Source organism: Schistocerca cancellata, chromosome 7, assembly GCF_023864275.1.
Source record: "Schistocerca cancellata isolate TAMUIC-IGC-003103 chromosome 7, iqSchCanc2.1, whole genome shotgun sequence".
In the NCBI taxonomy this organism is placed as follows: domain Eukaryota; kingdom Metazoa; phylum Arthropoda; class Insecta; order Orthoptera; family Acrididae; genus Schistocerca; species Schistocerca cancellata.
The window spans coordinates 136,707,890-136,733,115 of NC_064632.1; the positions used below are offsets into that span (position 1 = coordinate 136,707,890).

General features: G+C 40.1%; 1 protein-coding gene across 1 annotated transcript in view; it reads left to right on the top strand.

The window, feature by feature from the left end:
• The window catches only part of LOC126092442 (long-chain fatty acid transport protein 1-like), a 284,340-nt gene that overhangs the window by 250,468 nt on the left and 8,646 nt on the right, over positions 1 to 25,226 (top strand). The gene's annotated exons all lie outside the window — the stretch shown is intronic.

Genomic DNA, 25,226 nt, shown 5'->3' on the forward strand with positions numbered 1-25,226 from the left:
GGAGATGGGAACTTGCTCTTCAATATATCCTCTCTTCCCGTTATCCACCAGGCCTCAATCTCCGCTAATTTCAAATTTCCGCCACTCATACCTCACCTGTCATTCATCAACATCTTTGCCTCTGCACTTCTGCCTCGACTGACATCTCTGCCCAAACTCTTTGTCTTTAAATATGTCTGCTTGTGACTGTATATGTGTGGATGGATATGTGTGTGTGTGCGAGTGTATACCCGTCCTTTTTTCCCCCTAAGGTAAGTCTTTCCGCTCCTGGGACTGGAATGACTCCTTACCCTCTCCCATAAAACCCACATCCTTTCGTCTTTCCCTCTCCTTCCCTCTTTCCTGATGAGGCAACAGTTTGTTGCGAAAGCTTGAATTTTGTGTGTATGTTTGTGTTCGTTTGTGTGTCTGTCGACCTGCCAGCACTTTCATTTGGTAAGTCACATCATCTTTGTTTTTAGGTATATTTTTCCTTCGTGGAATGTTTCCTTCCATTATAACTATATATATATATATAAAACAAAGATGATGTGACTTACCAAATGAAAGTGCTGGCAGGTCGACAGACACACAAACGAACACAAACATACACACAAAATTCAAGCTTTCGCAACAAACTGTTGTCTCATCAGGAAAGAGGGAAGGAGAGGGAAAGATGAAAGGATGTGGGTTTTAAGGGAGAGGGTAAGGAGTCATTCCAGTCCCGGGAGCGGAAAGACTTACCTTAGGGGGAAAAAAGGACGGGTATACACTCGCACACACACACATATCCATCCACACATATACAGACACAAGCAGACATATTTAAAGACAAAGAGTTTGGGCAGAGATGTCAGTCGAGGCAGAAGTGCAGAGGCAAAGATGTTGTTGAATGACAGGTGAGGTATGAGTGGCGGCAACTTGAAATTAGCGGAGATTGAGGCCTGGTGGATAACGGGAAGAGAGGATATATTGAAGAGCAAGTTCCCATCTCCGGAGTTCGGATAGGTTGGTGTTAGTAGGAAGTATCCAGATAACCCGGACGGTGTAACACTGCGCCAAGATGTGCTGGTCGTGCACCAAGGCATGTTTAGCCACAGGGTGATCCTCATTACCAACAAACACTGTCTACCTGTGTCCATTCATGCGAATGGACAGTTTCTTGCTGGTCATTCCCACATAGAATGCATCACAGTGTAGGCAGGTCAGTTGGTAGATCACGTGGGTGCTTTCACACGTGGCTCTGCCTTTGATTGTGTACACCTTCCGGGTTACAGGACTGGAGTAGGTGGTGCTTTCTATTTCACCTTTATCTCTCCCCATATATTTCTATCTTTCTTTTTCATTTCAACCTCATGTTAAACTTTCCACCTTCTAATACCATGTCACCCTCACAACACCCCCACAACGACCCCATTAAGTTTTATTTACATTCCCTCCGCAAACATGCCTTCACCCTAGCCAGATTACGCTCACATATTTTATTTTCTCAGGCTTGTCTGACATTTGGCATTACCCACAAAGGCCTCACACTTAAAGTTCCCATCTCTGGCTGCAACCCTTCTTTCCATCAGTCCCTATACCAGTTCCAAACTGAACAATCCATTGCCCTCACCCACCTAATCCTTCACCTACACATCAACTCAGCCAATGAACACACCCGTCAACTCCTATCCTTAATAGAAGTCCTCAATCTTTCCTCTCCCACATCCACACCGGCTATTCAGAGCATCCTCCTACAGGCCAACCGCCAATTAGAACAGCATGCCACCCTTCACCTCAAAAAAACTATCCAATCTCCTGGTTTCCCACCTCCGGAAAGGCAACTCACTCACCCTTCACAACCTTTCCAGCAAACCTCAACCACCTCTCATTGCACACAAACCCAGTCTCTCCCATCTACTCAATCTCCCACTTCCAGCTCCACTCCCTCCAAAACCTCAAAATTCCAATCAACACAATCTGGAACCACAACACCCTAATTCAGTAGTTAACATTTCCTCCAAACCTCTCTCCCAATCCGAAACCTCTGTCCTATCCAAAGGCCTCACCTTCAGCCCCACTCCCAGATTCAACCAAACAGCCCTCGTCAAAGATTTACTGTCCTACACTCGTACTCTCTGCTGGAAATATCACTTTGCCACGAAGAAAAATGATCCTAATCCTACTCCTAATGATCCAACTCCCCAAGACACTATCCAAATTGAACCCCGCCTGGAACAGTTCCGTCCTCCGTCACAGCGGGACCCACCTCCTCTTCCTCAAAATCACCCTCTCCAAACCTTCCAGGAATTTCTGACTTCCAGCCTTGCCTCTCAATCCTTCTTAAAAAATCTTAATCCTACTCCCAACATCACCACTGCTGAAGCCCAGGCTATCCGTGATCTGAAGGCTGACCAGTCCATTGTCATTCTTCCGGCGGACAAGGGTTCCATGACCGTGGTACTTGATCGTCGGGAGTATGTGGCTGAGGGACTGCGTCAGCTTTCAGACAACACCACATACAAAGTTTGCCAAGGTAATCCCATTCCTGATGTCCAGGCAGAGCTTCAAGGAATCCTCAGAACCTTAGGCCCCCTACAAAACCTTTCACCTGACTCCATCAACCTCCTGACCCCACCGACACCCCGCACCCCTACCTTCTACCTTCTTCCCAAAATTCACAAACCCAATCATCCCGGCCGCCCCATTGTAGCTGGTTACCAAGCCCCCACAGAACGTATCTCTGCCTACGTAGATCAACACCTTCAACCCATTACATGCAGTCTCCCATCCTTCATCAAAGACACCAACCACTTTCTCGAACGCCTGGAATCCTTACCCAATCCGTTACCCCCAGAAACCATCCTTGTAACCACTGATGCCACTTCCTTATACACAAATATCCCGCACGTCCAGGGCCTCGCTGCGATGGAGCACTTCCTTTCACGCCGATCACCTGCCACCCTACCTAAAACCCCTTTCCTCATTACCTTAGCCAGCTTCATCCTGACCCACAACTTCTTCACTTTTGAAAACCAGACATACAAACAATTAAAGGGAACAGCCATGGGTACCAGGATGGCCCCCTCGTACGCCAACCTCTTCATGGGTCGCTTAGAGGAAGCCTTCTTGGTTACCCAGGCCTGCCAACCCAAAGTTTGGTACAGATTTATTGATGACATCTTCATGATCTGGACTCACAGTGAAGAAGAACTCCAGAATTTCCTCTCCAACCTCACCTCCTTTGGTTCCATCAGATTCACCTGGCCCTACTCCAAATCCCATGCCACTTTCCTTGATGTTGACCTTCACCTGTCCAATGGCCAGCTTCACACGTCCGTCCACATCAAACCCACCAACAAGCAACAGTACCTCCATTACGACAGCTGCCACCCATTCCACATCAAACGGTCCCTTCCCTACAGCCTAGGTCTTCGTGGCAAACGAATCTGCTCCAGTCCGGAATCCCTGAAGCATTACACCAACAACCTGACAACAGCTTTCGCATCCCGCAACTACCCTCCTGACCTGGTACAGAAGCAAATAACCAGAGCCACTTCCTCATCCTCTCAAAGCCAGAACCTCCCACAGAAGAACCACAAAAGTGCCCCACTTGTCACAGGATACTTTCCGGGACTGGATCAGATTCTGAATGTGGCTCTCCAGCAGGGATACGACTTCCTCAAATCCTGCCCTGAAATGAGATCCATCCTTCATGAAATCCTCCCCACTCCACCAAGAGTGTCTTTCCGCCGTCCACCTAACCTTCGTAACCTCTTAGTTCATCCCTATGAAATCCCCAAACCACCTTCCCTACCCTCTGGCTCCTACCCCTGTAACCGCCCCCGGTGTAAAACCTGTCCCATGCACCCTCCCACCACCACCTACTCCAGTCCTGTAACCCGGAAGGTGTACACAATCAAAGGCAGAGCCACGTGTGAAGGCACCCACGTGATCTACCAACTGACCTGCCTACACTGTGATGCATTCTATGTGGGAATGACCAGCAACAAACTGTCCATTCGCATGAATGGACACAGGCAGACAGTGTTTGTTGGTAATGAGGATCACCCTGTGGCTAAACATGCCTTGGTGCACGACCAGCACATCTTGGCGCAGTGTTACACCGTCTGGGTTATCGGGATACTTCCTACTAACACCAACCTATCCGAACTCCGGAGATGAGAACTTGCTCTTCAATATATCCTCTCTTCCCGTTATCCACCAGGCCTCAATCTCCGCTAATTTCAAGTTGCTGCCACTCATACCTCACCTGTCATTCAACAACATCTTTGCCTCTGCACTTCTGCCTCGACTGACATCTCTGCCCAAACTCTTTGTCTTTAAATATGTCTGCTTGTGTCTGTATATGTGTCGATGGATATGTGTGTGTGTGCGAGTGTATACCCGTCCTTTTTTCCCTGTAAGGTAAGTCTTTCCGCTCCCGGGACTGGAATGACTCCTTACCCTCTCCCTTAAAACCCACATCCTTTCGTCTTTCCCTCTCCTTCCCTCTTTCCTGATGAGGCAACAGTTTGTTGCGAAAGCTTGAGTTTTGTGTGTATGTTTGTGTTCGTTTGTGTGTCTGTCGACCTGCCAGCACTTTCATTTGGTAAGTCACATCATCTTTGTTTTTAGGTATATTTTTCCTTCGTGGAATGTTTCCTTCTATTATAACCATATATATATATATATATATATATATATATATATATATATATATATTTAAAAAGAAAGATGGTGAGACTTACCAAACAAAAGCGCTGGCAGGTCGATGGACACACAGACAAACACAAACATACACACAAAATCTAGCTTTCGCAACCAATGGTTGCCTCGTCAGGAAAGAGGGAAGGAGAGGGAAAGACAAAAGGATTTGGGTTTTAAGGGAGAGGGTAAGGAGTCATTCCAATCCCGGGAGCGGAAAGACTCACCTTAGGGGGAAAAAAGGAGGGAAAAAAGGACAGGTATACACTCGCACACACACACATATCCATCCTCATATACACAGACACAAGCAGACATTTGAAATGTCTGCTTGTGTCTGTGTATATGAGGATGGATATGTGTGTGTGTGCGAGTGTATACCTGTCCTTTTTTCCCTCCTTTTTTCCCCCTAAGGTGAGTCTTTCCGCTCCCGGGATTGGAATGACTCCTTACCCTCTCCCTTAAAACCCAAATCCTTTTGTCTTTCCCTCTCCTTCCCTCTTTCCTGACGAGGCAACCATTGGTTGCGAAAGCTAGATTTTGTGTGTATGTTTGTGTTTGTCTGTGTGTCCATCGACCTGCCAGCGCTTTTGTTTGGTAAGTCTCACCATCTTTCTTTTTAAATATATTTTTCCCACGTGGAACGTTTCCCTCTATTATATTCATATCATTAATTTGAACCCAACAATCACGTTTGTTATTGTTATTGTCACTGTTACATTTCGTAGTCTTTTCTGTCATCTTATTTCCTCCTTCTGTTTTTGCCAGCAGTTTTACTTTCTTTTCACCTTCTCCTTTTTTACCGTAATCCAGTATTCAATTTTATCCCGCCGATATATACTCAATAATACGTAATAATACGTAACCCACTTCCAAACAAAAAAAATTTTTTTTTTTCCGCTTTCAACACTACCGCTGCTATAAAATCCACCGTTTCCATTTCACAAACAGTTCCTTTCAGCTATTTAACAACCTTTTCGGCTGGTTTTAATATCTTTTGCTTTATTTCCATTTCCGTTTTTCTCACATCATCGATCATTTCTAGCCGCTTCCCACAGGTTTTAACGTCATTATTTCTTCATCAGACAATTGTTAGCTTCATTTCCATAATCTGTCACCACCAAACCACCCTTGAAATGTCTGCTTGTGTCTGTGTATATGAGGATGGATATGTGTGTGTGTGCGAGTGTATACCTGTCCTTTTTTCCCTCCTTTTTTCCCCCTAAGGTGAGTCTTTCCGCTCCCGGGATTGGAATGACTCCTTACCCTCTCCCTTAAAACCCAAATCCTTTTGTCTTTCCCTCTCCTTCCCTCTTTCCTGACGAGGCAACCATTGGTTGCGAAAGCTAGATTTTGTGTGTATGTTTGTGTTTGTCTGTGTGTCCATCGACCTGCCAGCGCTTTTGTTTGGTAAGTCTCACCATCTTTCTTTTTAAATATATTTTTCCCACGTGGAACGTTTCCCTCTATATATATATATATATATATATATATATATATATATATATATATATATATTTTTTTTTTTTTTTTTTTTTTTTTTTTTTCTACAAAAATCTAAAACTGTTAAAACTACTTTTCTGCAAAGCTTCCAAAATTTTGTAGGCACTTGTCACAGTGTGGCACAAGTTTTTTTATGCCTTCTTTATAGAAGGTTGCCACCTGTGTATTCAACCATGTGGTAACATGTTCTTTCAGCTTGTTATCATCATTGAAGTGTTGTCCACCAAGGACAGATTTTAGGTGTAAGAAGAGATGAAAGTTGCTAGGAGCAAGGTCTGGGCTGTATGGGGGATAATCAAATGCATCCCAGTGAAATTCCCATAAGTGTCATTTGGTCACATTCTCCTTGCATGGAAAAAAACAACACCTTTTGACAGTAATCCTCGGCACTTGTTCTGTATTGTGTGGCGGGATTTCTTAATGGTCTCGCAGTAACCATGTGCATTGATTGTTTGGCCTCATGGTAAGAAATCAATCCGCAAATGCCTTTTCTGTCCCAAAAAATGGTGCACATGACTTTTCGAGGTGTCAAGATTTGCTCAGGCTTAACCTTCGTTGGGGATGAAGTGTGGCTCCATTCCATAGATTGCCGTTTTGTTTCAGGGGTGTTGTGCGATACCCAAGTTTCATCCCCCATGACTATCCAAGAAAGAAAACCATCACCTTCTTCATTGTAGTGTGTCAAAAACTGAAGAGCAGTGCCCATCTGTTGTTTTTGTGTTGTTCAGTAAGAATTTTGGGTGCCCAACACGAGAAAAGTTTTTGAAATTTCAGTTTTTCAGTAACAATTTCATGAATTAGCGATCGTGAGATTGGCAGAACTTCCATAGCAAGGGAACTAAGTGTAAACTTATGGTTGTGCTTAATCTTCTCTTCAGTTGTTTGAACCAGTTCATCAGTAACCACAGATGGGCATCCACTTCGTTCTTCATTGTGCTCTTGATCACATCCTTCATTGAACAGTCTGACCCATGTTCTAACCGTTGAATCACTCATAGCATTTTGTCCGTAAACCTTGCAGATTTGTCAATGAATTTCATTGGATTTAACTTTCTTTGCATTTAGAAAACAAATCACGGATCTGATTTCACACACGGCATTTTCAATTACAGCTGACATTATAAAGAAGCACTACAAAGCGCACGTGGGCAGCAGAAATCTGAAAATGACATACATGTCTTCTTCTTGAGTCAGAGTAACTGCCACGCATGCTCACAACTGCGATCGTTGGGCTGCCACAGATAGAAATAGAAATGAAAATTACTTTGTGGACGACCCACGAATGTTGAGTTTCCAGGTCAGGGGTCCATACACACAGAAATGGCTACACATGTAATGAGCTCTATGTTGATGGGACTGGGCAATTTTTAGGTTAGAGAATCTCAGGAAACTACAGAAAGGGTGTCAGTCTGAAAGGGTGCAGGGTCAACAGAGGATGACGGTAGATCTAGCAACAATTGATACTGTAGTTGTAAATTGTCATCGCTGTGTTTAGAAAGAACCAGAGCTCCAAGTGCTAATAGAAAGCACTGAAGCTCAAATGGTTATAGGTATGGAAAGCTTGCTGAAGCTGGAAAGAAGTTCAACCAAAATTTTTACAAAGGCCCTAACCATGTTCAGAAAGGATAGATTAAATACAGTTAGCAGTGGAATTTTTATTGCTTTCAGAAGTAGTTTTCCCTGTAGTGAATTTGAAGTAGACACTTCATGTGGGCTAGTATGGGTAGAGGTTACAGTTAACAACTGGAATAAATTAATATTTGGTTCCTTTTACCAATCCCTGCAACTCAGATGATACAGTTCCTGAACAGTTCAAACAAAACTTGAGTCACATTTCAAATAGGTATCCCAACCATATAATTATAGTTAGTGGTGACTCCAGTCTACCCTTGATATGTTGCTGAAAGTACATGTTTAAAGTCAGTGGTAGCATAAAATGTCATCCGAGATCATACTGACTACTTTCTCAGAAAATTATTTTGAACAATTAGTTCAGCAGCCCGCTCGATGTGTAAATTGTTGTGAAAGCATACTTCACCTTTTAGCAACAAATGATACTAAGCAAATATGGAGTATCATGATGGAGGCAGGGATTAGCCATCACAAAGTTGTTGTAGTGAGACAATAAATAAATGCAAACTACATCAATTTAAAAAAGTGGATAGAAATTAGCTTGATGCCTTCCTAAGAGACAGTCATCACTCCTTCCAGTCTGTTCATGTAAGCTGAGGACAGATGTGGTTTGGATTCAAAGAAATAGTATCGATGACATTTGAAAAATATATATACCAAATAACTTAATAGGAGGTTCCTCAAGTTCCTCAAGTCAGGAACATCAACGAAATTGCATGTGCTGATCTAAGACTGGCTGCCCAATGATACACAAAAAACATCAGAACACTGTTGCAGAAGCAATAAAAAAAGCATGCCAAATTAAAAGAATGTAAAATCCCCATGATTGGTGAAGTTTTACAGAAGCTCAAAATGCAGCGCAAACTTCAATGTAAGATGTTTGAATAGTTTCTTCAATGCAACTCTGTCTCAAAATCTGGCAGAAAACCCAAAGAGATTCTGATCTTACGTAAAGTACGGATGGCAAGATGCAGCAAATACCTCCACTGCACAATAACAATGGTGATGTTACTGATGGCAGTACCACTAAAGCAGAGTTACTAAACACAGTTTTCCGAAATTACTTCACCAAAGATGATGAAGTATAAGGTCTGTTCAAAAAAATCCAAAACATTTGTAGTTTTGCACCACTGGTGTGTTGGAGCAAAATGTGGTTGGCATCCCTGCACATGCCCGTGTTTAATGTTTAACTGCCAAAAGTTTCATTATTGTGTGTCTGTTAGTTATTGTTCAGTGCCGTATTGAGTAGAACATTGTATTGCACAGTTTGCGAATTTTGAGATGGCAGAGTTAGAGGAGCAACGCATCTGCATTAAATTTTGCATTAAACCTTCACAAAGACACAAAAAAAGATGCAGAAAACCTATGGTAATGAGTGCTTAAGCCATACTTGGTGTTATGAATGGTTCATGGAGTTTCAAAATGGTCAGATGGAAGTTGAATATGAACCTTGTTCAGGATGCCCTTTGATATCTGCTGATGACACTCAAGTCAGGAACATCAACGAAATTGCATGTGCTGATCTAAGACTGACTGCCCAAGAAATTGCAGAAGAATTTATTATTACAATTTGATCATGTCATGAAATCCTGACACAACATTTTGGAACGCATCATGTTACCACTAGTTCGTCCCATGGCTCATGAGTCAGGACAAGAAAGACTTTGCCTTGCAATGTGTTAAGAGCTTTTGGGTTGCACAATTGAGGAAGAGGTGTTCCTTAAGAGAATCATAACTGGCGATGAGATGTGGGTCTGTGGTAAGGATGTTGAGACCAAGGTCAAATCTTCACAACAGGTTGGGAAAGGTTCTCAAAGACCAAAGAAAGCTTGTCAGGTCACATAAAATGGCAAATCCATGCTGATAATTTTCTTTGACTTTGAAGGATTAGTGCATCATGAATTCATGCCACAGGGGCAAACTGCTGATCGATGGTACTAGAGGGACGTGTTGTGATGCCTGCAAGAAAGTGTGAGAAGGAGACAGCCTGAAATGTGGCGAGACAATTCATGGCTCTTGCATCACGATAACAAACCTGCACATTCATCCCTGTTGCTGTGTGACTATTGCACAAAAACGAAATCACTGTGCTGCCATATCCTCCATACTCTCCAGACCTGGCCCCTAAGGACTTTTTTTTTTAATTCCAAAGTTGAAAACCCCATTGAAAGGATAAAGATTTGCAATATAGAAGAGATGAAAGAAAATTCACAGTTGGTGCTTAGTGCGATCTAGCAAGAGGTGTGCCAAGACTGTTTCTGGAAGTGTAAATGGTGTTGGGAGCAGTATATCAATTGAGGAGGAGGATATTTCAAAGGAGACAATGTACAATAAGTAAAAGGTACAGCACAGAAATATTTTGTGGACAAAGTTCCAGAATTTTTTGAGCAGGCCTCGTAAATATTCCAGAATTCAAACCAAGAACAATTACCAAACTGAGTGACTTAGTAGTACAAGAGTTGACTGAAAAGTAATGCCTCCACCTTCATAACTCTTCAACAGTTGGCAGAATTTATATGCAGCAGATACTAGCTTCTTGCATAGCCTCTTCTCTACAGCTACAGTTGGCGGGAAGCCTTAGCATTGAAGAGTTGTGTTTTTACAGTGTAAAGTATGGAACCCTGCACAGACGGTCGGTCAATGCAATTTAAGCAACATGCAGTCATTGAATTCTTGACAGCAGAAGGTGTCACCCCAAAGGAGATTCATCAGAGAATGAAAGCAGTTTATGGTGATTGTGTTGAAGTGAGTACTGTGTGTCGTTGGGTTAGTAAGTTTAAAGATGTTGAGGTGGCAACATCTGACCTGTGTGACAAACAAAGAGTTGGACATCCTGTGACAGCAACCACCGAGTTCCACAAGCAAAATGTTTCCTTGATCGTGGAACAACAATAAATTCAGAGTGTTGTTACATTACAATGGTGCGATCTCTGACACAACGGCTAACAAGGGTCTGAAAGGAAAAGGGAAATGTTTTCCTGCTGCTGACAATGCCAGACCACACACTCCATATGCCACCACAGCAGAATTTCAGAGACTGAATCTCACAACCATACAGCATCCTCCATACAGTCCAGATTTAGCACTGTCTGACTTCCATTTGTTCACGATAATGAAAGATGATCTGCAAGGACATCATTATGCTTCTGATGAAGATGTTGAGGGAACTGTGAGACTGTGGTTGCGAGTGAATATTGGTAATTAAAGATCACATTGTATTTCTGCATTTGATTCATTAAAATATTCCCATCCAAAAACAATTAACAAAGGTGGAGGCTTTACTTTTCATTCAACCCGTGTAGATATCTTTGGTGTAGTGACACAGCTTAAATCACCTAATAAAGGCAAGTCCTCCAGTCCAAGTTTATACCAGTCAGGTTCCTTTCAAAATATGCAGATACAATAGCTCCATAATTAGCAATCATATACAAATGCTCCCTCATCAAAAGATCCATACCTAAAGACTGGAAAGTAGCACAAATCACACCAGTAACCAAGAAAGGAAATAGAAATGATCTGCTGAATCACAGACCCATGTCACTAACGATGATCTTCAGTAGGATTTTTTAACATGTACTGTATTTAAACATTATGAATTACCTCAAAGAAAACAATTTGTTGACAAATAGCCAACATGGATTCAAAAAATACCATTTATGTGAAAACAACTAGCTCTTTATTTGCACAAAGTAATGAGTGCTATCAACAGGGGATATCAGATTGATTCCATTTTTTTAGATTTTCAAAAGGCTTTTGAGACTGGTCCTCGCAAGCAATTTCTAATTAAATTGTGTGCTAAGGACTAGTATCTAAGTTGTGTGACTGGATTTGTGATTTCCTGTCAGAAAGGTCACAGTTCATAGTAATTGATGGAAAGTCATCAAGTAAAGCAGAAGTGATATCTGGCGTTCCCCAAGGCAGTGTTATAGATTCTCTGCTGTTCCAGATATACATAAATGATTTAGGAGGCAATATGAGCTGCCCTCTTAGATTATTTGCACATGGTGCTGTCATTTACTATCTTGCAAAGCTGTCGTATGATCAAAACCATTTGCAAAATAATTTAAACGAGATATCTGTGTGGTGCAAAAGTGGCAATTGACTCTAAATAATGAAAAATTTGAAGTCATCCACATGAGTACTAAAAGGAATCCATTAAATTCATGTAACATAATAAATCACATAAATCTAAAGGCTGTAAATTCAACTAAATACTTGGGGATTAAAATTACGAATAACTTGACTTGGAACAATCATGTGTATAATGTTATGGGGAAAACAAACCAAAGACTGATTTATTGGCATAACACTTAGAAAACGCAATAGGTCTACTAAAGAGACTGTCTATCTATGCTAGTTCATCCTCCGCTAGAGTATTGCTGCGTGATGTGGGATCTGCATCAGATGGGATTGATGGAGGGCATCAAAAAAGTTCAAAGAAGGGCAGCTTGTTTTGTATTATTGCAACATAGAGGGGAGAGTGCCATGGATATGATATGCAAATTGGGGTGGCCATTATTGCAGAGAAGACTTTTTTTGCTGTGGCAGGATCTCCTCTTGAAAGTTCATTTTTTTGCTCATAACATGAAAATACATTTTGGTGCCCACCTACATAGGGAGAAATGATAATTATCTACATCTAGATCTACATCCACATGGTTACTTTGCAATTCACACTTAAGTGCCTGGCAGAAGGTTCATCGAACCATTTTCGTACTACTACTGTACCATTCCACTCTCGAATGGCGCTTGGGAAAAAGGAACACCTAACTCTTTCCGTTCGAGCTCTGATTTCTCTTATTTTATTATGATGATCATTTCTCCCTACGTAGGTGTGTGTCAACAAAATATTTACGCATTCAGAAGAGAAAGTTGGTGATTGAAATTTTGTAAATAGATCTCGCCGCAAAGAAAACCGCCTATGTTTCAGTGACTGCCACCCCAACTCGCATATCATATCAGTGACATGCTCACCCCTGTTGTGTGATAATACGAAACAATCTGCCCTTCTTAGCACTTTTTCGATGTCCTCCATCAATCCTACCTGGTAAGAGAAATCACAGCTTACATGGAAAGATTTAAGTGTTCTTTTTTCCTGTGTGCTTTTAGAGAGTTGAATGGTAAAGAAATAGCTTGAAGATGGTTCGATGAACCCTCTGCCAGGCACTTAATTGTGAATTGCAGAGTAATCATATAGATGTAGAAGTAGATTATGTGTTAAGCAGTGTCTGGTGAGAACAGTTTTTTCATCCTTCTAAAGACAGTGATCCCAAATTGCCCCCTATCTGATGATGTGTGGTGACTTGATATCAGATAGGCCAGAGCAGAATGCTGTGCATCACAGGTCTGTTATTATTTTATTCAGGAGCAGCCCCATGAAAAAAATAATAATTATTTTTTATTTATTTCTGGTTTTATAATGCAAGATTATACATCAAATATAATTTTCATTTTCCATTCATACCTATCTCTCCATTATGATCACATCATAATAATTCTGACTGATCATTAACAACACAAAGTTTAACACATACATAAATATGTTCACATATGTGGGCTAGTGCTTGTACTGTGTATTCTTTCTACAAATATCTTATTACAGTTTGACACCCAGTCCTGGGATTTCAGTATTTTGAGTCCAGAAACTCTGCAGATTGTTAAAATTAACACTGAGCAAAATATATGTATACATTGGTAGCCAATTGAAGAACTTACAAACAACTCTTATTACACCCAAAAATATGCAAGTACTGATGATAAATTTTCATTAGTTATTGTCTTATGTTCAGAAAATATTTGAAGTGTAATACTGTATTAGATGTCTCCACCTGCAGTACTAATGGTTGAATTGAAAGACTCGGATGTGCTGCTGTCGGTACCAAATCCGGATAAAGAAAGAGGGTTGGTGCCTAATGAAATTGTAAAAGGAAGCCTGGTCACATTTCAAGGCACCTCAGTGGCTTACTGCCTTAGTTGTAACTCAGTTGATGCCTATGCATTGACTCCCAACATAATCATTTGATTCAGTATGATGGCAAGCTCGCTTGTAAAAAGCACTGTCCCCCAGGTGGTAACCAATCCACCGTTGTCAAAGATAACTCCAGTGAACCAACAGATTATGGGGAGCTCGCATCAACATGCAAGAGATTGAAAAGTACGAAAGCGTCTTACTTTGTTACCTTCAACATTAACACTCTCCTTAAAACCAGAAAACTGAAATATCTGACAGATACTCTGGCCAAACAGAAAATTATTATAACATTGTTACAAGAAATGAGATACACAGAGGAAGCAGCATTTGAATCAGAAGGAATTTGGATTCTGAATGGAAAGCCTGTCCAGAGAGTACTAAGGAGTGCCCCTCAACTTGGTACAGGCATTATAAAAAGTAAACAAATCCTAGCACCCATCACTGACTTCAGCTCCAGAAACAGTAACAGTTAGTGGAGCAAATAAGGTATAAATTTTGGTCAATGTATATGCTTCCATAAACAAAGACAAAAAAAACAGGTCCAGAAAAAGTAGAAGAATTTTGGGAAGACCTGGAGGAGACACTATACAAAATTCCAACCAAGAAAGTTATCCTATTTCTTTGGGCTTCAACACTCGACTCAAGAAAGAAAGAAAGAAAATTCAGAATCATCATTGGGAACTATGCAGCCCACAGTATGACTAATTCTAATGGTGAATGACTAGTGAAAATTTGTATGAGTTTTGATCAGATAATTAAATCAACAGCATTTCAACACCTTCCAAGAAAACAGAAAACATGGGTATCTCCCAGCTCTCTACCAGGAGAGTACCAGATCGATCACGTAGTAATGTCGAGATATACAGAGAAGGAAATTCAAAATCTCAAAGTCCTAATGGATGCGAACTTAGATTCAGATAATTTTCTTTCCAGAATTAAGGTCAAAATCTCCAAGATCCCATCACACTAAAAATGCTACTCGTGTCAAGAAGTTTGATACAGAGTAACTTAAAGAATTAGAAAAGATTTTAAATGAGCTTGAATCAAAAGGATTATCAAGGACAGGAACAGTTAAAAGGCACAGTGATTGACAGTGTGAGGGAAAAAGTTTGCCCCGAGAAGACAGTGGTCAGCAGAAGGAGATAAGGCAATCAAACAGCATTGGTAAGCATGGACTCATTGGTGTTCTCAGAAAACTCCAGAAAATCTAAAGAACTCCAAGAAATCTCAAGAGAAAATATGAGAAGGGAAGCATAACTCAGATAAAAGATGGTTTCCGAAAGAACACTACATGATAACTTTTATAGAACATTCAAGTAGATATGATTCCCTAAAATCTCAACTTTAAGAACAAAGAAGGAAAGATAGTATATGGAGGCATGGAAAACAGTCAAATCTTGGCCAAGTACTTTGAAGAACTCGTGGACTGTGAAGTGTCATCTGAAATATTCAGCTACAATAAGAAAGAACCAAATCCCAGCTCAGAACCACCAACTATGGAGGAGATTAGGAGCATCATAGATACCTTGAAGAATAGTAAGGCTCCTGGGAGAGATGGGTTTATTGCAGAACTCTTGAAGTATGTGAACAAGAATGCAGTCATTGATCTGACTCCTGTAATACAGGTAAGTACAATTTGAGAAGAAGAGCAGCTTCCAGAAGGATGAATGTTGGCACTAATACATCGTTTACACAAAAAAGGAGATAAGTCAGAGCCTGGGAACTACAGAGGGATATCATTAATACCAGTGGCCTATGAGGTACTCCCAAAAGCACTGCTGAACAGAGTGGTAAAAACAGCTACATGCACAAATTGGTGAGTACCAGGGAGGCTTCAGAAAGGAGGGATCATTCACAGATTAAATTTTGAATCTGAAACTGGTAATCACATATCAAAAACAGGGAAGCAAAAATGTCATGCTCACATTCATAGACTTCAAGAAAAGTTATGATTCTCAGTAGACAGACAAACACTGTTCAACATTTACAGGAGATGAGTTAGGATGGAAAGTCCTGTGAACTGGTTAAACAGACTTTAAGCAACACAATATCCAAGGTCAAGTCAGAGGAAAGCTAGAGACGAACTCCCCTAACTCTTTATCTCTGTACTTGATAAGGTGATCAGAGGGTGGTGACAAGAAGTGAAAGGAGTGGGTAGAATATGACTGGGGTGCAAGAAACAAGGAATACGGGTAGACTGTAAGCATTTTGCAGATGATATTGTGATATTGTCAGAATCATTAGAAGAGGTGGTTAAACAAATTATGCAACTATAGAGACAAGCTACTAAAGCAGGCCTACAGATCTCTATCAAGAAAACACAATATATGATAAATGTCAAGGCAGCTCCTAGATGGATGACAATAGAAGGAGGAAAAATTCAGAAGGTCGAATGATTTAAATACCATGGAGTAGGGTTAGAAACTGGGTTGACAGACAAGGAAGCAGTGGAAACATGAATGAATGAAATTAATTTAGCATACAAGCTAACTATGAACGTCTACAATAAGAACAATATTTTGATCAATTCAACAGTAAGATGTTATAATAATAATGGAGTGTGACGAGGGCCTCCCGTCGGGTAGACCACTCGCCTGGTGCAAGTCTTTCGATTTAACGCCACTTCGGCGACTTGCGCGTCGATGGGGATGAAATGAGGATAATTAGGACAACACAACATCCAGTCCCTGAGCGGAGAAAATCTCCGGGAATTGAACCCGGGCCCTTAGGATTGACAGCCTGTCGTGCTGACGACTCAGCTACCGGGGGCGGACAGTAAGATGTTAGTAGACAGTGATCTGACCTGAAGCCTTATAAGCAGCAGAAACTGATAACGTAGTAAGAACAGGAGTACTTAAGAGACCAGAACTGGTGGAATGAAGGTTTCTCAGGAGGATATTGGGACCCTGAAGAACAGATGATGGTCAGCTTAAAACACAAGCAAACCAAGAACTGTAAATAAAGATAGACAATTTTGGACATCATCAGGAGGAGGAGGGGTGTTTTCTTTGGACACATACTTAGAATGGACCAGGGGAAGTTAAAACAGTAAATAATACAATTTCTGGTGAACAAGAGAACCAAAGTACGCTGGATCCAGGAGGTACAAAGGGATTTAGAAGAAGTAGGAATACAAGAACCAGAGATATACAAAAGGTAATTTATAATATTAGAAGCCAATATTGCTTGATGTGAAACAGTTTATTTCATGACCAGTTTCAACAGTAACTGCTGTCATCCTCAGATTCTCATATGTAAAATGTACAGATAGAATAATGTTAATGTAGTAACCTGCATGATGGTACAAGGATTATACATCTGAAAAATAAAAATTACACATCAATGTTGTTATCATACTGCAAACATGCTCAAGTTATAATAATACAGCTCCACATTGATTTGTCAAATATATAAAACTTGCTAAATAAAATATACATAGCACCAATAAGGAGTACAGGAGAAAATAGGAGAAAACACAAACATGCAGAACCGTGCACACGTGGCCTCAGACAGGCACATTGAGGAAGACTACTAAAATATTGAAGCTTTTGTTCAAAGCCCATAGGACTTCACCCAAAAGCTTTAATATTTTGCCTTCCAGTGACTCAATGCTTGCTTTATGTGATAAGTAGCAATCTATCCTTTCCATATTGTTGTTATCCATACTGGGCTTTCCATTGTTTGTATGTACATTTTTAATATTTATGTGTCGCATACACACTCAATACATTAAATGTGTAACACACACCACTCAGTCTATTTACTAACTCGCTTTTATGTATGTTTCACCATAGCACATCATCTACCTAAATTCCCAGGAATTTAGTGGTTACCTCTTGGTTTATAGACACTTTTTCAAATGCAACATTTATCCTTAATGAAACCAAGTGTCACGGATGAAAATTCGTGTACATGGTTTTGTCTTCTTTCTGCAACAGTGTATATGTGTTTAACCAATTTGCCATCTTAGAGTTTGCTGATGTCAGCAGTCATGTTGCTCCTTTGCACAGTGATTTAAATACAGTATATTTGTGTCATTAGCAAACATTACTAGTAGGCCTTTTTGAATACTCCAGGACCGATCATTAGTAGATACAATAAACAAAAGTGGGCCAATGGTGGAACCTTGAGGAATGCCTTGTCTTATGACTTCATCCTTTGTTTTGTAAAATTCAAGTTGCATAAGAAATAAATGGTGACTAACTCCCATTTATTAGACTTTTTGAGATCTATTACAGAACACTTCTGTAGCGGTGCAGGGTATTATAGAGCAAGCAGTTCAATCCAGATACAGTTCACACCATGTTAGAGTTTCACACCAACAACAGCCAGAGTGCAGAATGTAAACACTGTTAACCAAACTGTTCCATGCACACTTCACTGATCGAATTACAGCTGCCTCAGACTGGCCCTGGACTAGCTTATATATGTTAGTCCTGTGTGGTCTCATCACAGGACACTCCTGGTGACAAGCAGTATGGGGTAGTAGCACTACAGCAATTGACAGTACGATTGTGCGAGCTAATCAATTTCCGTAGTGACGTCGGGTGGCGCCACTTCAGATTATGATAGAATGAAGGCTTTCACGAGCATATGGCACGGTTGCTTGTAAACCTTTTGGGATATAAGGTCACGGTCCGTGAAACTCTTCTGCTTCTAACGTTTTATCCAGAACTGTGCTGGACATCTTTGGAGGCAATATTTCTCTGTTGAGTCTTGCCAATGGGTCAGACGTCTGAGAGCAACATATACACTGTAGAAAAAAGTGTGTGGCCAGAGTTGCATGTGGTAAACAGAGATCCCTGTCAATTCTACAGTTGTCGTCTTGTCAAAGATAAAAAACCTCCTTAGTGATTCTGCAGAGGTACTTTCCATATGTCACTTCAGTTTCGTGGCCTTTTCTTTCCTATTTACACTCTATATAATTTGATAAAGATGAGAATGCAACCAATAGAGAATCTTCAGTACCTTCCTCACCTGTACGAACTTTCTTGTGCTATTTGATATTAGTGGGTCATTGATTGTCTCTTGTTTGTGTTGCTGGGAAGGTAGTGAAAGATGAAAGGGTTCTCTGATGACCAACATAAACAATGTATAATCTAAAATGTCCTAAATTGGTATTAGCTGAAGTTTGTCACAAAATTACACAAAATGTATTGCTTCTGAGTGTCCTATTCCATTAGAAATAAATGAAAGCATTGCAGTATTTTGAATAAACTTTGCTTTACAAGATATAGTTTTCCTATCTGACTTATGTCTATGCTGTTACACATAACTTTGGGACTGAAAAATTTCATAAGAGAGACTGAGTTTTAGTACATAAGAGCTCAGAACATTGCAGCATACTGGTAGAGAAGTGTCAAGAGACCATATGAAGACTACTACTACCTTTCTACAGCAAAGAGAGAATCTACAGTTATTGCAGTATTGTCTACCCACAATGGACATTGCAATGAACTACAGACTTATAATAGCCAAAGAAATTTTGAGGAAATTGGGTGAAGTGTTTATTATGAAGTCATAACAAAACAAGATGATTTATTTTTTAATTTTGGATAGGATTTGGGAGGTCAAGATGACTTGGAATCACAACCAATTTGCCAAAAATTGGAGCAGAATTCGTGATTGATCAAGTTTTTGCTGAAGATCATGACTTGATAATCTTACATTGTTATTCTGGATTGGGAAGGGGGGGGAAGGGACCCTTAAATCTTCAATGTGAAGCCTCTTTTTTATTGCAGATTATAATTCTACATCAAAATCTACACATGTTTTGTGTGATGCATTTTCTTCATTTCATCACAGATGGTATTGTGTTCAGAGGAATAGAAATGGGTACACAATCCTAATTTACAACATGCTATTCAATGGCCCTTGAATATCCAATGGCATGTGGGACCCCACATCCATGCTGCGAGGATAGGACAGGTCAGTATTACATAACTTCTGATTGGAAACTCCATTAACAACATTGTATTCCCCTGACATATCGAAAAGGGACTACTCAGCATGCCACCTGGCTGTATAGTGAACTACAGTAGAACTCATATTTAACGTTTTTCTAGGGACCAGAATTTTTTAACCTTAAATGGGGGTTTACCTTAATTCGAGAAAGCGTACCTTTTCCAGAACTCTTTGCCTGTATTGACATGAATTGCACCCACACACACAATGTACACAATAACAACAATAAGCAAGGAGATACCTACAACTTTTTTTGTAGCACTAATACAGTGGTCAAAGATTGTAGTTTCCGAGCACACTACAAAATTAAAATATCCACAAAATACTTACACAATTACAGTAATATAATAAATCGAGTTACTTTTCCTATATACAACACATATTTACACAACTTTCACAGTACTTCATTTTTTGAAATACTTGTAATAAAAAATGGTAGTCTGCTTTTTAGCACTGTTAGATTTAGGTTCAAAATGTCCATCTCTAATTGATTTACTCTGTCTATAACAGGGTTGTCCACTTTAAATGCTGGGACAAATCTCCAGACAATGTCTATACTGGCAATAGCTTCACTGAATGACGGTGTTTACATTTCTTCATCCCTAACATGATCGTCAACATCTCGGATGCATGTAGTGATGGCATCATCATCACAAGCCACAAATTCTTCAAAAGTGATGTGTAAATTGTTAGATACCTGCACCCAATCATGAATGTCCACTACTGCTTTGTCACCGTCTTTGTCGTGACTGCTCATTTCATTAGATCCAGCCTTATGAAAGCAATTTGAGATGGTTTCCCTAGTTACCATTTCCCAAGCTCCTGTGAGCATATGCATTGCTTTCAGGATGTTCAATTTAAGCACTTCATTCCTGTCAATAAAGGCAAGTGCCTTAAGGGCAAGAGCTTTCCGATACTTGCTTTTCAGGCCTTGAATAATCCCTAGATCCATGGGCTGGAGTCTGCTAGTGCAATTTGCAGGAAAGAAATGCACTTTTGCAGTCCTTAGAAATTCTAAGTCTGTTGGATGAGCGGGACACTAGTCCATAAAGAGAACAACCTTCCTGTTTCCAGCACCCATTTGTGCATCAAAAGCTTGCCGTCATCCAAGCAGTTTTGTTGCTATAATACTTACATGGCAGCGTAGCACTGTTCTTAAAGCAATGTGGTTTGTGGAACTTTCCAATTACTATCGGATCCAGCTTGTCACTGCCATCTGTGTTGCTGCATAAGAGAATAGTAATTCTCTGCTTGCTCATTCTTCCTCCATGGCATGCTTCTCCTTTAACACTTAAGGTTTTAGAGGGCGTGAGTTAGTAAAACAGGCCTGTTTCATCCACATTGTACACATCCCGAGATTTGAAACCTTCCAAGAGGGTGGCAGCACCTCTTCTTTCCAGTGTTTAACACTTTCATCACTAGCTGTAGCACACTCTCCACTACTGCCCTGCAAATTATCCCATAGTGTTTTTTGAACCTATCCAGCTAACCATTCGAAGCTTTGAATTCCGTTAGCCCAAGTTTCCCTGATATCGTAGATGCTTTCATTTTTATCAACACCCCATCGATTGGTAAATTTTCAGCACGTGGTCAACTGTGCCAGTCCATTAGCTACGATTCCATTTCTTCGTATGGTGACTTTTTAACATTTTTTTCTCTGCTTTGCTTTTGAACCGGACTGTGTTTCTTGATCCAGAATCTTCTCCTTATTCTTCAATATTCCTGACAATGAAGACTGTGCAAGTCCCAGGCGCTGAGCCAGTTCACATACTGGCACATTTGCGTTTCTTCCCACTTTCCAAATCAAGTCCACTTTCTCCGCGACAGATAGAGTTTTTCTTTTCGCTGCCATAGTCAGCTTCACTACAACAACGGATGTGAGTGAGCAAACTGATATACAGCTGGATTCTCCATGCAACACTCAGCAAAAACTGATGAAAACTTGTGTAAACTGACACTATACATGGTCGGCTAAGTTCGAGCTTGCTCGTGCACGTAGCGAGGAATCAATATGGAAGATGATGGATCGTATCCAATATAAATGATGGAGTTCATAGATTCTTAAGACCCATATTACATGGTGCTTGTATTTGGAGGCAAAGTGTATGGAAGTTCCGAAAAATCCCACTAGAAGCCGCCGCAAGTACTGTAGGCGGTAATGCTGCCACTATGCTATGGAGGAGGACATGTTTTATTATTAACGACTCCTTGTCACTACTTTCGTACAAAGCATCATCCCCTGTGCCATCAAGTGCATTAGAAATACTGTATTTTTTAAATGCATGATGAACAGTTTCACTTGGGAGACATTTCCAAGACTGACTAATGCACACGCACATTTGAGACAAGCTTGCTCACTTAACATGTCCTGTAGGCATTAACTGCCTATCTTCTTTCGTTAGGCACTGAGTATACATGCTGTATTTTTCTGCTTGTCCATAAAAGGTTTGTTTTAACAAACTAACAGATGCAGAATGGATGTCACCCATTCTGGAATTACAACTAAGTCCGTTTTACCCTCTGCTAATTTTTTTTTTTTCACAGCTGGTGTAGTCACCTGCGTAAGAATCTAACACAAGCATAAGTGGCAAACCTAGCAAGGTACCAGGACGATGTTGCCACCACAAGTCTTATCCACTCTAAAACTATGTCCTCCGTGAACCAGCCAATTTCGTTAGCACGTACAATAACATCTTTAGGAAACACTTCGGACTTCGGTAAAGTCTTCCATGTGAAATGAATGGCGGCAGTTTATGGCCATCGGCTGTACAAGCCAGCAAGAATTTCCGGTGCACAGTTTGATGATGTAGCGCTGTAATGCGATGAGTTTTTCCCTGTATTTTTCAGGCCCAATTGCGGCTCCCTTTAAAATCCTTGATTTTCTGATGTGCTTTTACTTGAATTATTTCTGCAGTTACAGGTAAGCACTGTCACTGCTTTCTCACAAAATTGTTCACTACGACTTCCAACTCATAGTGGCGGCCATGTTCTGGTCCAGAAAACCCTTTTCTGTTGCTGGAATAAGCTGAAAGTTGTTACTTTTGCTGTCTCCATGTCTTACCGAAGTTCAAAAGCAGACTGAAACAAACATTTATGTTGGCACTGCTCTCATTAGCTGGAGCTGTCAAAATGTAAAGCCATGCTTGTCAAGTTTCTTCAAAAGGTCCGTTTTGATGGTATATATGTAAAGAGTTTTTTTTAATTGCTATGAATGCTTGGAAAATTGCTAAATTCACCCATGATAAAAAATACCTTAACATTCATTTCTTGAAACTAACACAATGGCTTCTGTGGCAGTTTCTAGCGGCAAAAAGCAGCAATAAAGGCCGCAAGCACTTACGGCAGCAACTAGCAGCATTTTTCAGAACTTCTTAGGCTTTGCACCCAAATGTAAACTTCAGGCGGTTTTTTGGATTCCGAAAACTGGAAAAAAGTGCGGCTTGCATTTGGGCCACAAAAGCCACTGTTGTATTGTTTTCAATATTTAATGTTCCTAATGCTAAATGCGGGTTTTGCTGTAATGCGAAGTACGTTAAATCGATTTTTGGGACTTTAAATTTCTTCCGTTAAATGCAGGTTTACGCTAAATCAAGGTCATGCAAAATCAGGGTTATACTGTATGATATATCATAACAAACAGCACAGTGCAATCAGAGCTCACATATCGTGCAGACGTAGAACAGACATTACAATACTTGCACAATGTTTATTTCTTACACAACTGCCTATTATATGGAGAATAGACGCGCAGAAAGATGATGAATGTGGCAACCATAGTAGAAAAAATTGAAATATTCTGATTTGTAGAGAATGTAGGAAAAACATTGCCTTGTGTGCTGAGCATTTTTCAGAGAAAGCTCACTTTCTTTCGTTCTTTTACAAGGTTGTGAATGCCTTTATGCCTGATAGCAGCATACAGACTGGCAAAAGGAAACAAAGCAAACATGTTACAGGACAAGCTAATGAGATAGCTGTACTAGCGGCAGTGCACCACAACCTATGGATAAGCACTTAGCAATTACACCAATTTCTCTTGACAAATGTTTTTATTCATGAATAATATTTCAAATAAATATCTTTGTTATTTGCAAATAACAAATAATAATTTATATCTTAGTTGTTCCTTTCATTAGTATCATTTTTGCCCAAGTCTGCTCAGTATTCACAAAAAAGCTATCAATAGCAGAGGAACTAATAGCTGTTATTTTGTAACTCTGTGGCTCGCATTTTCCATGTTGTACTATTTGAACACATTCAGTAGTTTTTGGCTACATGAGGACTCTTCTAAAATATTTATGTTAAGGTCATATAACAATATTGTGAAAAGGAAAGTTACCACTCACCATATAGCAGAGATGCTGAGTCGCAGATAGGCACAACAAAAAGACTGTCTGTGCCTATCTGTGACTGAGCATCTCTGATATGTGATGAGTAGCAGCTTTCCTTTTCACAATATTGTTACATTTCATCTTGGATTTTCCATTGTTTGATTTGTGTTAAGGTAACCACATAGGAAAATATCAGGGTACAATGAACTGTAGAGTTGTAGCACTGTGTGTAGGATAGTGTGTAGTGAATAATGGTTAGCTGCCATCAAGTAGAAGCATATAGCTAAAGGCTTCATGAATTTAATATTTATTGCTACATGTTTAAAATCTTTAAATATAGGATTATATTCTACACTGTCTCTGACAGCTGCTTCCCTTTTTATCAGATGTGCAGAAATGATTAACATAGTGGTAGCCTGGAAGAGAAACACTGGCAATCTTTAAGCCAACACTCACCTACGCAGACAAAAATCTGTAGTTTCTGAGTTTTGTTTATTTACATGTTATTGTCTTCTGCATTTGTCTCTTCACTACACAAAGATATTTTACAATCTTCCATCTAACACAAAGCAAAGAATTGGAAATCCCTATCAGTTTAACTGAAAGATAAAAAGAATGTCTGGGTAGTCATTTCTACAAATTATCTTATTATCTAAACTCAAGGATTGAAAATTCCTGTTAACTAAGTGGCATGTAGCAGTTTTCATCATAAAGCTGCATGACAGATAGTAATATATTGTAAACAGGTATCTGTTGTCACGGATATAAGTTTTTATTTAAAAAATACTAATTTATTCATGTAAATGCAAAAATACAAATAGGAGCTAAAGGGAAGCTGTTTAATATAACGCAGGGAAGCAACAGGCTGTTTCAAAGTAGTATTTTCTGCTAGTTTAGTAGGTCACATTAAGCAACTGTAAACACAAATAGTAGCCCACTGAGTAGCATAATTATAGTCTGTTGTTAAAACAATAAACTGATTTAACATTCTAAGAGTTGCTTCTCTTTTGGTAACATATTCCTTGACTTGTTCCACACTCTTGGAGGTTTTCCTCCTTGATGAAATCTACAGAACATGATGAATGTGTGAATGAAAAGAATAGTCTTTTTTTGTGATGAATTCTTCACCAGGCACCAGGAAAGTAAATGTCCTAGGTTGT